Raw genomic sequence first — 14,970 nt, forward strand, 5'->3', positions numbered from 1 at the left:
CCCAGTGCTCATTTTAAAAATTTAGCTAATATGCTTTATTTTCTTGTGAAGTCGAGATAGCTTTCGCTTTAGGAAGAGCGGTGCAGTGTAGGGCAGCTCCAATAATTCACTGTGATTGCCAAGTGAATACTGTTGCAACGAGTCTCTGTAGATCCCAGGTGGTCTCCTGGGATCCCATGCCTTTCCCTTAATTTGGAAATGGTTATTTACAGCTGGCAACTGCAATGAGAATACAGAGAAACGAACAACTCACCTAAAGTGCCTGTAGTTTCTGCCCTCTGAATAGACAGAAGCCACCAAAGCACCAGTCTTACTGTTAGTCTAAAAATTGTCATTAGTAAGTAATTACCATAATTTAGTAGTACCAGCTTTACTGCAGGATAAATGTCTAAGAGAAGTAATGAATTTTGTTCGTTCATAGTGGCTAATACTGGTGAAGGCACAGCACTCTGCACTCTTTTATGCCAAGAGCGGTAGTGGAAGGGGAACTTTGCCATGCATGATCTGATGTTTTATTCCTCTATTTTTAGATTCAAAATTGCCATTCTCTGGCCTGTCACCACAGTTTGACACTAGCTGAATGAGCGCTCTCTTGGAGGGATGTAAAGGGAGTCACTTGTGAGCCAGTGGGGATTGTACCCTTCAGGGCTCCAAACGGCAGCCGAAACCAAAGCGTTTGCTCAGCAGCCGTGTTTATGGCCCAGCCCTGTGGTCCTTGCAGTTCTCCAGCCTGCTCCCTTGTTTTGCTGCCTGTGTGAAAACTGCACTATCAAGTCCCACATGCACTGTGAGCACTTTCTTTTATATTTTGGAATATAGAGCACATATGTACAAGAAACCAACTTTCCCAGCTGTTGTTTATTCCTGTTGTTGTAGATAGCACCAATTAAAATAGCCCTTGGGAATCCCCATGTTTCATCACTCAAAGGTCCACTCTATTTCTGTTCTTAGATGTTTAAAAGAGTGCCTGGACTGCCTTCTTTCCCCTCCTCTAAAAGCTTGATGGGAGAAACTGGTATTTCCACTGTATCAAGCATTTGATGCAGCTATCAAGCCAAAATGTAAATTAGCTGTGCAGTTTTTTCCATTAGTTCTGAATGTGCACAGCTTAAAACATAAGAAAATGAAGTGTGAGGGGAAATAGCGTCTTTATTTGTGATAGAATTTTTTGTTAATCTCTCATGTATTGTAGGAGTTTTGCTGCTTTAAAGGGGGGTGAGATGTAGCAATACATCTTAGAGCTCTTGACTCTGTTTCTTTTAACACTGGATATCACAAGACTTCTTCAAAACTGAACTGCTGCCAGCTAACCTAAATTGGGGCTGTGCTTTGAGGAAACCAATTCCCCAGCAAGTGTGGGTGCAGCCTGTTGAGGGATGGCAGTTCTTCCTCTCTGTCCATCTGCCAGCTGCCTCAGCCTACAGTCTGTTGTACTCCCAGCTGGGAAACAGCGAGCTTCAAAACAAGGTAGCAAAACAGTTGAAGGTATTTTGAAATAGCAAAACCATCAAAACAGTGATTTAGAAAAAGCCATCATATTGGCTATTACAGCTTGAAAAAAAAAAATCTTTGCGTTAGCCTTTGTGCTACTTACAGATGAGATAATAAATTACTTTAGGGCAAGTTTACCTCCCAACACGACCAGTGAAAAGTACATAAAGCTGTATATACAGCAGCTTAAAATGATGTGCATTTAAAAGAAAAGGAATAAGGGGTTAAGGGTTAAGGTGGGCATGGTGAACAGTTACATAGTCTGTCCCTCCACAATCTTTTCAATAGAAGTATAGATATAAAGCCAATCTCTGTTTCTTCCAAAAAATCTATGTCAACTATGTAGTACATGGTGATACATTGTCCTTCTTTCTGTGCATGTATATATGAAATAATATTTTTTCTCTCATACCAGCACTTAGAAGTTATTTGTACGGCTACATATACAGAAGATGAGATCTCAGAGTACTACTCACACTATGTAATACTGTACTTTCCCCTCTGTCTGTTTTTTTCTCCTTACCCCAGTCCAGCCTGATGCATGCAACCACAGTGCTGCTCGCCAGTTTCATTTTTTTGCTACCAAAATATCTCCTTTTCAGTGTTAGATAGTCAGAGTGCTGCTCTGCGTGTGGCAGCATGGGAGGAGCAAGCACTGAGAGCAGCAGAGTCACACAGTCTGTAATGCAGAATCTGACTCATTTGCAAAAGTGATAAGAATATTTGACTGTGTTGGTAGTTACAGAGGTGAGCAAGAACTAGAGAAAAAAAAAAGTGTGCTTTCTTGATGGATACTTACGGTGTTTTTACTCACAGCTGCGCTGGGACCTGCACCTGAAGCAATGCCCGCGCCCAGGGGAGTCCCAGTCAGGTCAGACTGGATTCTCATCCCAGCTTTGCTGCCCTGCTGCACAGCTGCCTTCAGCAAGCCCTGCTGTCCCTCTGGTTCTGCTCTCCATTTGTCAAGTAAGATTAATTGCAATCAGATTTTCCTCCCTGCTACCAAAATTAGAAGGGTGAAGCCAGGCATGTCTGCGAGGGACTCAGGTGGCATCTTGTTAAGAAACCGGTTTGTTGGTTTTGTGGAAATCTCTCTTTAGCAATGCGTGGTCAGGCAGGAACGTCCCTGATCTCCCGTGACCTTTCTCCATTACGGAAAGCAATAGCATAATCTCATTAGCTAATCCGTGCTGCTGCACCTTTGTCTTTTTCCTGTACAATGTTTTACAGGGGAGCGATGAAACCCCTGTCACAGGGGAACACAGGAAAGACTCCTGCTATCAATGCCAGTGCAGAGGAGCAGCACAGCGATCTTCCGTATTCCCTAAAAATCACAAAGTGTGAAACAGAGAAAAGAGAACTGACAGGGGCCTGCCATACCGGGCTTTTACTGTCTAAAGACTTTTCATGTGAAAAGAAAAACATGCCTAGGTGATTTTAAGTGTTGCTTTCTTTTTCCATAAGATTCTTGCCTGATGCTGTTCCCAGGTTTCTAGAAGAGATGAGATCTTTGGCAACTATGCTTTTTCTCCCACTCCTGAGATTTTTCCCTTGCAATTAGGTGATTCTCTGACCTCGTTAACATGAGCACAGTGATGCTACTTATCTGGATAATACTTTCTTCTGAAGTTCAAACATGTAGCCTCGTTGTCCTGTCAACATGTGTTTTATGGCTCGTCACCACAGAGGGGACATGAACCCCAGGATGACATCTGGCCAAGCACAGGAGTAAACATTACTGATGTTGTCAGTTTCGTATTCAGCTAATCTGTACTTACAAGCTTCCAATGCTGGAGTTGCCCCAGCCTTGCTGACATCACTTTATTCCAGATGTCTCTCATTTTTGAAGGACAGTGCCCAATCCAGGAGTATAATTTCAGCAGAGGCCTTACAAGAACTCAACAGAACATAAGAAGTACTTGCAGCATTACTTGTAGGTCTTGTTCGATATCCTCCTGCTTGTACAGTCCTGCATAGTGCTCACCTGCAACCTGCCACAGGCTTGTGTTTCAATTTATGTAATCCCCAGAACCTTTTTTCCAACACTTCCTGGATATTTGGTCCCAATTTATACTCATGAAATTGATTATTCCTGCCCAAGGGTAGTGCTTTGCACTTGCCTTGACAAAATTTTGTCCTCGTATTTTTTTGCAGTCTGTTCTCCAATTTGTCAACTTTAAATTTAAAACCTGCCACTGGCATATTGGGGAAGAAGGTAGAGCAGCGATGTATGGAACATGGTCATGTTAACTTCACATCCTTACGAAACTCATAAAAAATGTAACAACAGAAGAATTCAAGACTTGGCATGTTGCACTGTGTTCCACATTTGCAGAAGGGAAAGGTAGTGACTACAAACTTTGTTCAAAATCTGAAAATCCATCCTCCGGCACACTAGGTTATAGGAGAGTCCTGCTTCTGCCCCTGGCTGCCTGCCCAGCATGATGTTTTCCCAAGGATGACCTACACGGATGCCAGAACGTGCAAAATTTGTCAGGCTGCACCCAGACACGCTCCAGGACGTGCTGTCACCACGTGTCTCTTCCCATTGATCTGAAGTCACTGAAACTACAAATCAAGGCCCGCTTGAAGCTAAGCGTGCCTTTGTGTGCTTTGCCAGATCAGGGCCTTAATCAATCTTTAGATGAGGTGTGAATACAGTAATACAACTAAGATTGCAACCAGATTTGCTGACCTCCTAGTGAGAAGGATAAACCAAGCATTTATTGGTTTCACATCTGCATTGGGCTGAAAGGACAAAGATAAGTATGTTATAAAATTTCATTACTGGCACTTAAGCAAACAGCAATGCGTGCTTTTCATAAAGACACTTTTAATAAATTTGCAGAATAAGGAGGTTGTACTTTTCACAATCTTACTTTCAGTAGAAAGGTCTCATTTACAGCCAGATTTGTATATTTGATAACAATTCCAGTGTTTAGCAGCGGCTATTTTGGCCTATTTGGCTTTTGGAAGCCTCTAATAGCTTACTCTGAGCTCATTTCGGAGAGCTTCCCCTAACTGTGGGACCATCTGTTATCCACCTCACTTTTTTTTCTTTCCTTGATTGGTTTCACATAGGCTCTTTTATTCACTTTAAATTAGGATTGTTTGGAGAAACTCATACTGTAATCTGCAGGTGGTTGGTTTTTTGGTTTGATGCCCACCCCCCCCCCCCCCCCCCCCCCCGTAATTATCTAGAAAACATCCCATGATGAAGAGTGTTATTGAATTTGCCATGAAAAATGATGTGTGGGGATTTTCTCCAAAGCTGGAAGTTTCTGCAGGTAAGCCCATAAAACCTGCAGAAGAGGGTAATGATTACAAGCCTTTACTGCCATCCTAGGTGACCTCCAGTTCTTTTTTCAATTAGACAAAGCAGCTAAAAATATCGAGATTCTTTTTACTCATATTGTTGACCTTTTATGCATATATGCACATACATATACATGTGTATATATACATGCTGTTGACCTTTTAAATGCATACATAAACAATATATGATTTATAAATACATATTATATATGCATATAATATAAAAAATTCTGTCTCATTTCCGTGTGGATTTTCTCTTTAATTTAAAAATCTCTGGCTTCCAACTCATACAGGTCATGAGTGAGGCTGGAGAAGTATACGGGAAACAAAAAGTTATTAGAAAATTCCTAGGAGCGTATTAAAAAATATCTCCAGACAGATGAACCTGGAGGCCCGTTCCGTTTCTGGAAATTTTGTTGGTTTTGGGGTTTTCTTTAATAGTTTCAGACTCTGAGCAAGAGCTGGAGAATGCTGCATGGGGGAATTGTTACTGTGGGGAAGATTTTTAGAAGCAACAGTTCAGAAACAGAAGACCAATGCCAAGCTGAAGGAACCTTGCCTCGCTTCCATTGTCACTTTGTCATAATGAACAGAGTCCTGCGAAATCCTCTGGGCTTTAAACAATTCACATTTCAAACTGAGGGGGAAAAAAAAATGATCAAGGGCTAGCTGACAAGTTCTAATACCCTCTGTATTGTCTGAAACAGTGTTGTAACAGGCCAAGCCACTGACAAGCACAGGAGTGATCTTAATTTGAGATGTTAATTTTCAAAGCAAAAAAAAAAAAAAGCCCGCTCCCTGACTGCAGGAAATGTTTTGGGTTTTTTTTGCAGAATCGCTCATGCCACGTTACTACTGTGGGATCTGCCTGTCCATGGCACCTTCACTGCAAGTTTGGCACAAGCTTCTCCCATTGAAATCTTCTCGTATCCCTATTTTTAGCCCCAGAGAGGAAAAATGCAGGCAGAACGCAAACATCAGCCTAGAAGCACTTCCATTTTGGCTGGGAGTAGGGCACGGCACGGCTCGGGCCGGCTGGGGAGCCCCTTGGAGGGCTGCTCTGTCTCTCCTGCCCACCTTCCTACAGCCAGGCCTGCAGCCCTCCAGCTTCTCCCATCCTTGTCCCTTGTGCGGGGCCCCCAGGATGGCGGGAAAGCGGGAGGAGAGCACTGAGCTGCTGGTGGGATGGGGAAGGTTTCCAGGGCCCCTCCTGAGGTTGGGAAAGAAAAGCCCCAGTAAAATGGGGAAAAGCAGAGTGACAGATGTGCTCCAGGTTTATGCTGTGAGGCATTTGAGGGCTACCCTTGCTTGATGTAAAGGCACCACATCCCTCCAGAAGCTCGAGGAAAGCACTCGTGCAACTCTTTCATTACTGAAATACCGCTGCATCCGTGTTGCAACACCTCTCCCAGGCAGCGAGGCGTGAGATCCCCCGCCACTGCCTGCAGCGGGCAGGGATGAGCCAGGGTTGCCAGACAAGGCTGTGGGCATTTTGTTTTGAGGACAGGGAGCGCCTCGGTGAGGCCTGTGCCCGCAACGGGTGCTGCAGGGCTTCGCTGCAGCCTTCACAGCCCCAGGTGGTGTCGGGCCATGGCGAGGGAAGAGTTTCCAGAGCTGTTCCCGTCTCAGAACTTTCCCCCTGCTCTTCTCCCTGTGCTCAACACAAACCGCTCCTCTGTGAAAGCCTCCTGAGGTGCCTGGCGAGCACCTTTGCCCCCGCACCCAGGGCAGCTTTTCCCCTCTTTCCAGGAGGAACGCCGGGACACCAGATACTTTCTAGCTTTGCAGCTGCCGTGGGCAGCTGGGATTTCTAAGAAAGGATTGATTGGCATTTGGCTCTTACACCAAGTATCGCTTACTGGGGTAAACTGGTGGTGGCCTGCTGCTATATCAGCTTGACAAGGCTGTGAGCGGCGACAAACCCTGGGTGCAACCCGAAGCGTGCTTCTGCACCGCAGGGCCGTGCCGTTAAAAAAAAATGCACTGACCCAGTTAATCAGGCTTGCTTTCTGTCAGGGAGAGGAGCCACAGCTAAGGCTTTCCTCAGTAACTGTGTGTTTACGACTTGCTGCACTGCTGCCCCTACAGATCCCAAGGTGAGGAGACAGAGGAGGCAGCCAAGGAGCTCTTCTCTGCCTCGCACGCTGCAGCTGCTGCCGGGGTGACAGCACCTGAGCAATCCCGTTAGGAATGAGAGGCAAGCCCAAGCGTCAGGGAAGGGGATCCTGAATCTTCGTCGCTGGGGTTTACGTCTGCAACCAAGAAACAGCCTGGTTTGCAGGATCTCGCATTTTTCAATGGTACACAGTAGCAGTTGCTTTTTTTCAATACTGAGTGAGGAATTTAAGAGCAGAGACAACGCTACTTCACCTTGCAGAAGTATCTGGTTTAAATCAGTGCTTCTACCTGACTCTTTGTCTGGTTTCCTGTGCAGGCACCTACAGCCTAGGAAAAGCAAGACCAAGTTTAGGTATCCTGACTTCCCTGGCGGCATCTTCATTCCTGTTAGACATGCAAATATCCTTCTTCTTTCTTCAGGGAGAAGGGAGTCCCTGCCAGGTTTGGGACAGGAGGTGCGGCTTGCAGAACAGCTCCAAATCCCCCAAAGGCAGCCACAGAGATTTTTAGAGGAAGCCTTTCCAGCCATGGCCTCTTGCTTGTCATAATTACAGCCGTACCCATTAAGACTCTGCCGCTGGAGCCAGGAATAAACCACAGTAATCCTGGTGCCCTGCAGCCTTACTGATAGTTTTGTAATTCACAGCAGTGTGCGTAACATCTCAATGCAGCTTATTCTGACAGGGAATTGCCATGTACAATACGTAAGGGTAGGATCTGCTGCCCACCCGCCAAGGCACCATTGTTCTCAGTCTGTGCCACAGACGTGAGAGGCTGCAGCATTGTGTGTGGACCCTCAGCTGGAAATGTGGCTTTTCCTACATTTGAGTTTGGCTTAAATTATGTAGGTTTAAAGCAGCTTTTTTTTAACACAGTTTATGACTGTGGGTCTGAATCAGGTGGACCCTGGACTGGCTGACATGCTCTTGCTGACATGCTTTTGCTTTGCTAACAGCTTTTGCTGATGTGAAGGGAGCTGTTGTCTTAAGATACATCCTGTTGGTGTTTTATATTGCTTCTGCTGTGGTGGGCAAGAGATATATCCAAGGCGAGACATTTCACCGTGGCGTGCATTTGACAGGCACGAAGAACAGCACACGCGAGGTTCTGCCCGAGTGCTTGGAAAGTGGAATAAACAACCGTTAGAAGAAAATAACCTTATCCTTCACGCACCCTTGCAGGGAGGCGTGCGCCAGGGTGCTGCATGTGTGTGCCGGGAGGGAAGACGCACCCAGTGCAGTGGGAGAGGGTGGGTGCTTTTCCTTTTCACTACAGTCAGGCCACTGCTTGCTTTGCAAGGCTGCGCCTTGTGAGAGACAAAGTGCCTGCGAGGGGACACGCAGCAGGATGGTTCAGAGCTGCAGAAATAATGACGCGCCAAGCAAAATGGGGTGTTTTCCTTGGCTGGGGAACGTTTCTTACTTGGAGGTGCTATTGTAACAGCACGGTGGAGCAGTTCCTGCTTTTCAGTGAAGGTTTTGAAAATCAGTGAATAGAACTAGAAAGACCTGGGAGACCACAGCTGCTGATGTGATGGGTGGAGATACTGAAGAGATGGGGATGACTGCAAAACCACGGCCCTGACAGGGGAGGAAATGGGGGAAAAGCCTGCAAAGAAGAAACAGAGGATGGAAAGAAGCCTGCAGTGGGACAGAGGGATGTGGAGACCACAGTGTGCACGTGGTGAGCACAGCAGTTTAACCGCAAACTCGTAATGACTCCTGTGTGTGTGTGTGTGTGTGTGTGTAGAGTCAAGAGACACTGGCCAGGACACAAAGTTTGACGCTGTAATTCAGGCATGCACAAGGCCCTGAGGGCCACTTCCGACCACAAGCAAGCAGCACTTCTCGTTCATGTCTCTGCCAAGAGGCTGAGCTTCCAAACATGATGCCACTGGGGTGCAGTTTTTGTGCTGAGCCTGATGAAATCACATCACTGATGAGCTCAGCAAATATGTTGATCTTGAATTATGAGTCCCTGTGAGAGCTAAAGCCACACTGTGTTCTCCTCATTGGCAATTATTGAGTGGGATCTCCATTCCCCTCTTACGCTCGCTTTCTCCTTCTCCCTGCACGCACGCGCTTGGGAAGCCTGAGATAGTGTGACCATCTGAGCATACGCCAATCTCTTCAAAGGGCATCAGTAATCCCCTGTGCTAATCCTCCTCCAAGAGGAAAGATGCTTGTAGGCAGCACTTGCAAATCCACACCCAGGATATTAAGCTTCTTATAAAACCCGGCTTGTCGTTAGGTCTGCTGACTCCTGTTTCCGAAGAAATTATTGAGAGTGAGTAAGTTTCTCCTTCCTGTGGACTTCCTTTGAAGTGTTGCTTCAGCTTAAAGTAATACTGCTTGTTTCACACACCCTTACAAGTTAAAAATGGCAACACCTACGGACAGCTATCATTATTCACTACACTAATAGTGCGGAACATGACAGGCCACATTTTCAAAGCCACCTCTAAAGCTGTACTAGTTTGCAGGTGCAGCAAAAGCAGGCAGCTCAATCCATGTGTCTGAACATCGTCTGCTGGCCCCATGCAGACAAGGTTCCCCTGGGGACTGGGGCACGCACAGGGCCCCCAAGAGAGGAGCTGAAGTTCCCTGTACCAACACAGAGCAGAGCACACTTAGGACACGGCAAATGCAAGTGGGACTTTAGCACCAGATGAAACATGTGGTCGACACATGACTTCTGTGTTGCTCTAAAGCTTTTGAAGTGGTCTAAGCGCTGAGAGTGCTGTAAGGTCTGTGCTATTTTGGCTCCCCGTTGCCTTGCTCCATGTGGCAGTGCATCTGCCGGAGTGTGGAAGGGCTCCAGCTGGCTGCAGTGAGGTGACGTAGGGCCGGGACTCCGCTGGCTGGCCTGGCAGTGCAAGGTGCTTCAGAGGTTGCAGGTGGCCCTCCTGGATGGTGTCCCTCCCTGGAAGGCACTTCCATGTGTCCTGTTGACACAAGGTTGGGTGGGCAGCAATGAGACTGCCCACTCCAGGTGATCTTTCCCCATGCTCAGGAAATACAACCCTCTTAATGCACACCAGGCAGGGGCAACAGTGACGCAAGGGCAAAGCCCTGACAGAAATCTAGGACAATGATACATGGAGCAGCACTCATCTGCTGCTGTAGCCTTAGATGCATTCACAGAGGGAGGGAAATATAATTTGGGTAACACCTTTCAGCCACATAACACATTAATAAATACTTAATTCATTATCTCTTGCTCTGCGGTGGGGACCTGTTACTGCAGAAAACAAAGCAAAGAGGCAGTAAAGCATACATTTTTGGAGGTGGCTGCATGCTATAGGTGCTCTGCTGTCCTTTGCCCATCGGATACTCAGACTGTTCTCAGAGCTTCCCACAGAAGTAGCACTGGTAAGTGATTGCCTCTGACAACACACCCAGCACCTTCGTCTAAAGTCCTGGTTTATGACTTTGACACTCTGGCAGCGCAGAGGACAGTGAATGGGCGTTGTGGTCAGTTCATCATATGTTGTGTCTGCCACTCCTTCCTCCTCAGGGGGAGGACTCCTCAGACTCTTTCCCTGCCATAGCGTGGGGTCCCTCCCACGGGAGACAGTCCTTCATGAACTTCTTTGACATGGGTCCTTCCCATGCGCTGCAGTTCCTTACAAACTGTTGTAGTGTGGGTCCCTTCCATAGGGTGCTGTCCTTCAGGAACAGCCTACTTGAGCCTGGGTCCCCCATGGGGTCACAAGTCCTGCTCCAGCCTGGGCTCCTCTTTCCATGGGGCCACAGGTCTTGCCAGGCACCTGCTCCAGCGTGGGCTTCCCACAGGGCCACAGCCTCCTTCAGGCATCTGCCTGCCCCGGCGTGGTGTTCTCCACAGGCTGCAGGTGATCACTGCTCTGGCTCCTGGAGCACCTTCTCCCACTCCTTCTTCACTGACCTTGGTGTCTGCAGAGATGTTTCTCTCGCACATTCTCACTCCTCTCTCTGGCTGCAATTGCTGTTGCACAGGTTTTGTTTTTTTTTTTTTTTTTTTTTTTTTCCTTCTTAATGATGTTATTCCAGAGGTGCTACCATGTTGCTGATGGGCTTGGCCTCAGCCAGCAGCAGGTCCCTCGTGTAGCCTGTCAGAGGCAGGGGAAGCTTCTGGCAGCTTCTCACACAAGCCACTCCTGTAGCCCCCTTCCCTCTCCCCCCCGCTATCAAAACCTTGCCACGCAAACCCAATACACATCAAGCTGCTCCTTTGTTGGCATCAGCTGGCTGACCTTAGCGGTGGCTTTGTAGCCCTGCTCGGCTGAGTGCAGCAGCTTGCAGCGCGACGCAGGGCTCTGTGCAGCATGGGCTCTCTTGCTCAGCCTACAGCCACTGGTGAGGATCTCTAGGCAAGACGATGCTGCTCAGCAGCTAAGGCAGCACCCAAGCTCCTGAGATTACACAGCTTCATGTCAAGCACAGCCTCCCTGAGAAGACTGACACATGGAAACAGCAAGCAGAGGTGTAAATTGTTACGTCTTATTTTCAAGCAGACATCAGGTGTACATCAATAGCGTGCTTCTAAAAGAAAACCACAGGCTGCTCTGTCCTTCCTGGCAAAGAGCAATGACAAAAAAAAAATTAAAATTCAAGTGTCTGTGTGCTTCATCTCTACAAAATCTCTCTCTAGTTCAGTAGCTTTTTCTGAGTGACGCCCATGCTATCAGCCTGGATACATCTCCTCTCCTTCCCTGGAGAAAATGAGTTTGACACATGGGCTCGAGGGGCAGGGGGGAAGAGGCAGCATCACTACAAAGGCAAACTAGCAGAGCATCTCTGAGATGAGTACGGTCAATCTCACCACCAGGGTGCTGGGACCCCTCACCTCCCTATTTGACGCCCCCCGTTTCTGCAGTCCAATGGGTGAGCATTAACGAAGCAGCCACAGTTTAAGCCCCTCAAGGGATGGGGTGGTTACTGCATGGCATATGCCCTGGGGGAGCAATCCCCTGCTGCAGGACTGATTGTGGCTGCTTACTCCACGCTGTTTGCTAGGCTAGATGCTGAGAACATTATTGCAGCCTTTCAGTACCTAAAGGGGGCCTACAAGAAAGATGGGGAAAAGCATTTTAGCAGGTTCTGTTGTCATAGGACAAGGAGCAATGGTTTTAAAATAGATGGAGGTAGATTTAGACTGGATATAAGGAAGAAACTTTTTACAATGACGGTTGTAGAGCACTGGAACAGGTTGCCCAGAGAGGTGGTAGATGCCCCATCCCTGGAAACATTCAAGGCCAGGTTGGATGAGGCTCTGAGCAACCTGATTGAGTTGGAGATGTCCAACTGCTTCTTGCAGGGGGGTTGGACTAGATGACCTTTAAAGGTCCCTTCCAACCCAAACTATTCTATGATTCTATAACTTGGTTGCAACTTTGACAAATACATTGGGGTGGGGCTCAGCAAAAAACTGTCACAGTTGCAGGTCAAAAGCTGTCTTTTCTGCCTGTCAGGCCTGCATGGCCTGTTTGGGGCCATAAACCAGGCTGCTTCCATTTTGGCTTTTGAGCAGTCCCAAGAAGTTTATTTTCATCCTTCAGCTTGCTTTCCCCTGACATGCCAAGAACTGGATTATCCAGCAGTAGAGATTCAATCTGGAGGAGGACACAAGGTGGTACGTTTAAGGAGTTCTCCATGAGCATTGTATGGTCTTTAAAGTGACATAACGTACATGCTATTTCCCTGTTGTGCCTTCTGCTTTCCCTGCCGTTTAGGATTGTTCTGCTGCGCAATGAGGATATTTGGGGCTCATTCCCACAGAGACTCTTTCTGGGAGATCAATACTGCCCAGAAAGAACCTCTAGAAAAGGTTTTACCACACTACCGGCATACTCAGCATTGCAGCTCTGCAAAGGGACTGGGCCATGCTCATGTACTCCCACTCTGGGAAGCTGCAAACAGGCGGCAGTCCTGCCTGGGGAAATGCACCTGCGGAGTTTCCGCTCTCCTTCTCAGAAGGGATCACGGAGACTCAGATGTGTTAAACTTGATGGCACATTATTAATCACGTTGTTTGACAACAAAGTCGCCAGCCAGCTGCTAGCACGGTGCTAGGGTGCAGATGAAAAGGTCATGCCACAGCCTGGAGAGAATCAGCTGGGAAAGATGATGTAGCTGAAAGTCTGCGGTGATCTCACTCCTTCTTTGATGGGAAAACATCAGTGTGCCATTGCCTGGAAGGAAAAGCAGTGCTGTGAACTTCTGTAAGCTGACAGCCTTTGTCTCCCATCAGTCAGTTTGCTCCTGGAAAGGCTGGAGACAGAACACCTAGTAGCAAAGCGGTTCACAGACAGATCTCACCTCTGCTGTACTAAAAGGCCTTGGTTCATCTATTGTCCTTGATTTTCTTGTAAACCCATTTCAGCGGCTTAACCTTAGCCCTGTGTTCCCTCCTGTGTGTCTGCGCTAATGCATCCATCAGACAGTTATCAAGACCCTGAAGAGGGTTTGTGCTCCTCTCCAGATCCCAAGAACCATGGGTTTATCTCTCTGAGTCCAAAATGGTGACGTAGAGACTACAAGCCGAGCACTCGGTCTCCACGTGGCAGCCTTATTTTGATTAGTAGGGCACGTCTCTGCTGCCCCGCGTGGGTGAGCTGTAATGTTCCCTCCACGCCAGGATGACCAGCCTGCCTAGCACAAGCTGCCTCCTCACCGATGTGCTGTATCACAGGACTTCTCCCAGACTCTACAAAGGAAAACATTCACCCTGGTGGTCTGTTTTGCAGGCATTTCCCAAAATTCATAGAGGCCAGGGAAAAGAAAAAAAAAAAGAGAGAAAAGAGGCAATATTTTTTAACTGTTTCATGATCTCAGGAAACAGATATTTTTAGGGGAAGAGAAACCCCTAAGATCATTTTAACTCATTCAAAATGTTGTTGTTTAGTAGAGCAAAACATCTATTCTGATCATGATTTTTAAACTATCAATTTAATTTATAAATTTAAAAAAACAAAATGTTGTTTAATCTTTACTCTTAAAAAACAACTGCTTGTATACTTCATCAAACTTGACTTCTGTAATTTCGAAGAAACAGTAGTTTCCAGTGGAGATGGTTCAAACCATTTTGCCCAGCTGTTCTCGTTACTCTTTTGATAAAATGTGCTAATGTTAGCGAGCGTGTTCTAGTACAGCATAGATAGAATTGCAAGGGCAGCTGGGAAGTCTTTAACTGTAAGTATTCTGTATTGTGTGAAGTCAAAGATCCTCAGGCAAACACAGCTAGAGACGGCAAATCTCTCAAAGGGCTAAAATCCCAGCTGAGTCTCAAATTAACTGTGCAGGAGAGAAAGGGCAGTAATCTGCTAACGAAAGCAGATGTACAAGAGTCATTCTGGCAGCTACATCTGTCATGCTGCCTCCCCCCTGCCTTGTTAAACCCACTCTTCCTTCTAGTCATATGTGCTTTTCTCATAGACGACAAAAATAGCCAAGCACAAATGTCAATCATGCAAAATTTATTCCTTACGACAGGCATTCTTGCCTCATCCTACGTTACAGTCTTACAGAGTCTTGATGCTCCCTCACTCTCTAGGGGAAGGCTCTCATAACTTTGGCTGGGTAGTGGGCAGGACTCTCTGGGGTATGCAGCAGGCATGCAGGTGCCTCCCACACCAGCCCCTGTGCTGCATGTGCCTGGGAGCAGCACTGGCTAAAAACTCTGGCCCTGCTCCTTACGGATCACCTTGTGTTGCAAGAGGGAAACAGGCATCAGGGGCTCAATGGCATTAAGGAGGCCAATGTTCCTCCTGCCTCGTCGCTAACAGGTATATGCTTTTGGGGACTGGCTCCTGCTCCGAAGCGCCCAGGTGGGCACCAGCTGTGCTCAAAACAGAAACTGGCCCTTGCTCAAGCTGGTGAGTTCTTCAGACCTGGGTCTGGTGAAGAACGAGCAGGCTGCCCCCAGCGTCTGCTTTGCACCTTTATGGCAAAGAGCCCAAAAAGGAGCAGGGAGGTACCGGTGCCCTCACGGATAAACCGCAGCTGCAAGACTCCCCTGCCCCAGCGAGGCCGCACGGTGCGGGGCACACCCCACAGCAGGCCCAGG

Source organism: Chlamydotis macqueenii, chromosome 2, assembly GCF_036417535.1.
Source record: "Chlamydotis macqueenii isolate bChlMac1 chromosome 2, bChlMac1.mat, whole genome shotgun sequence".
NCBI lineage: Eukaryota > Metazoa > Chordata > Aves > Otidiformes > Otididae > Chlamydotis > Chlamydotis macqueenii.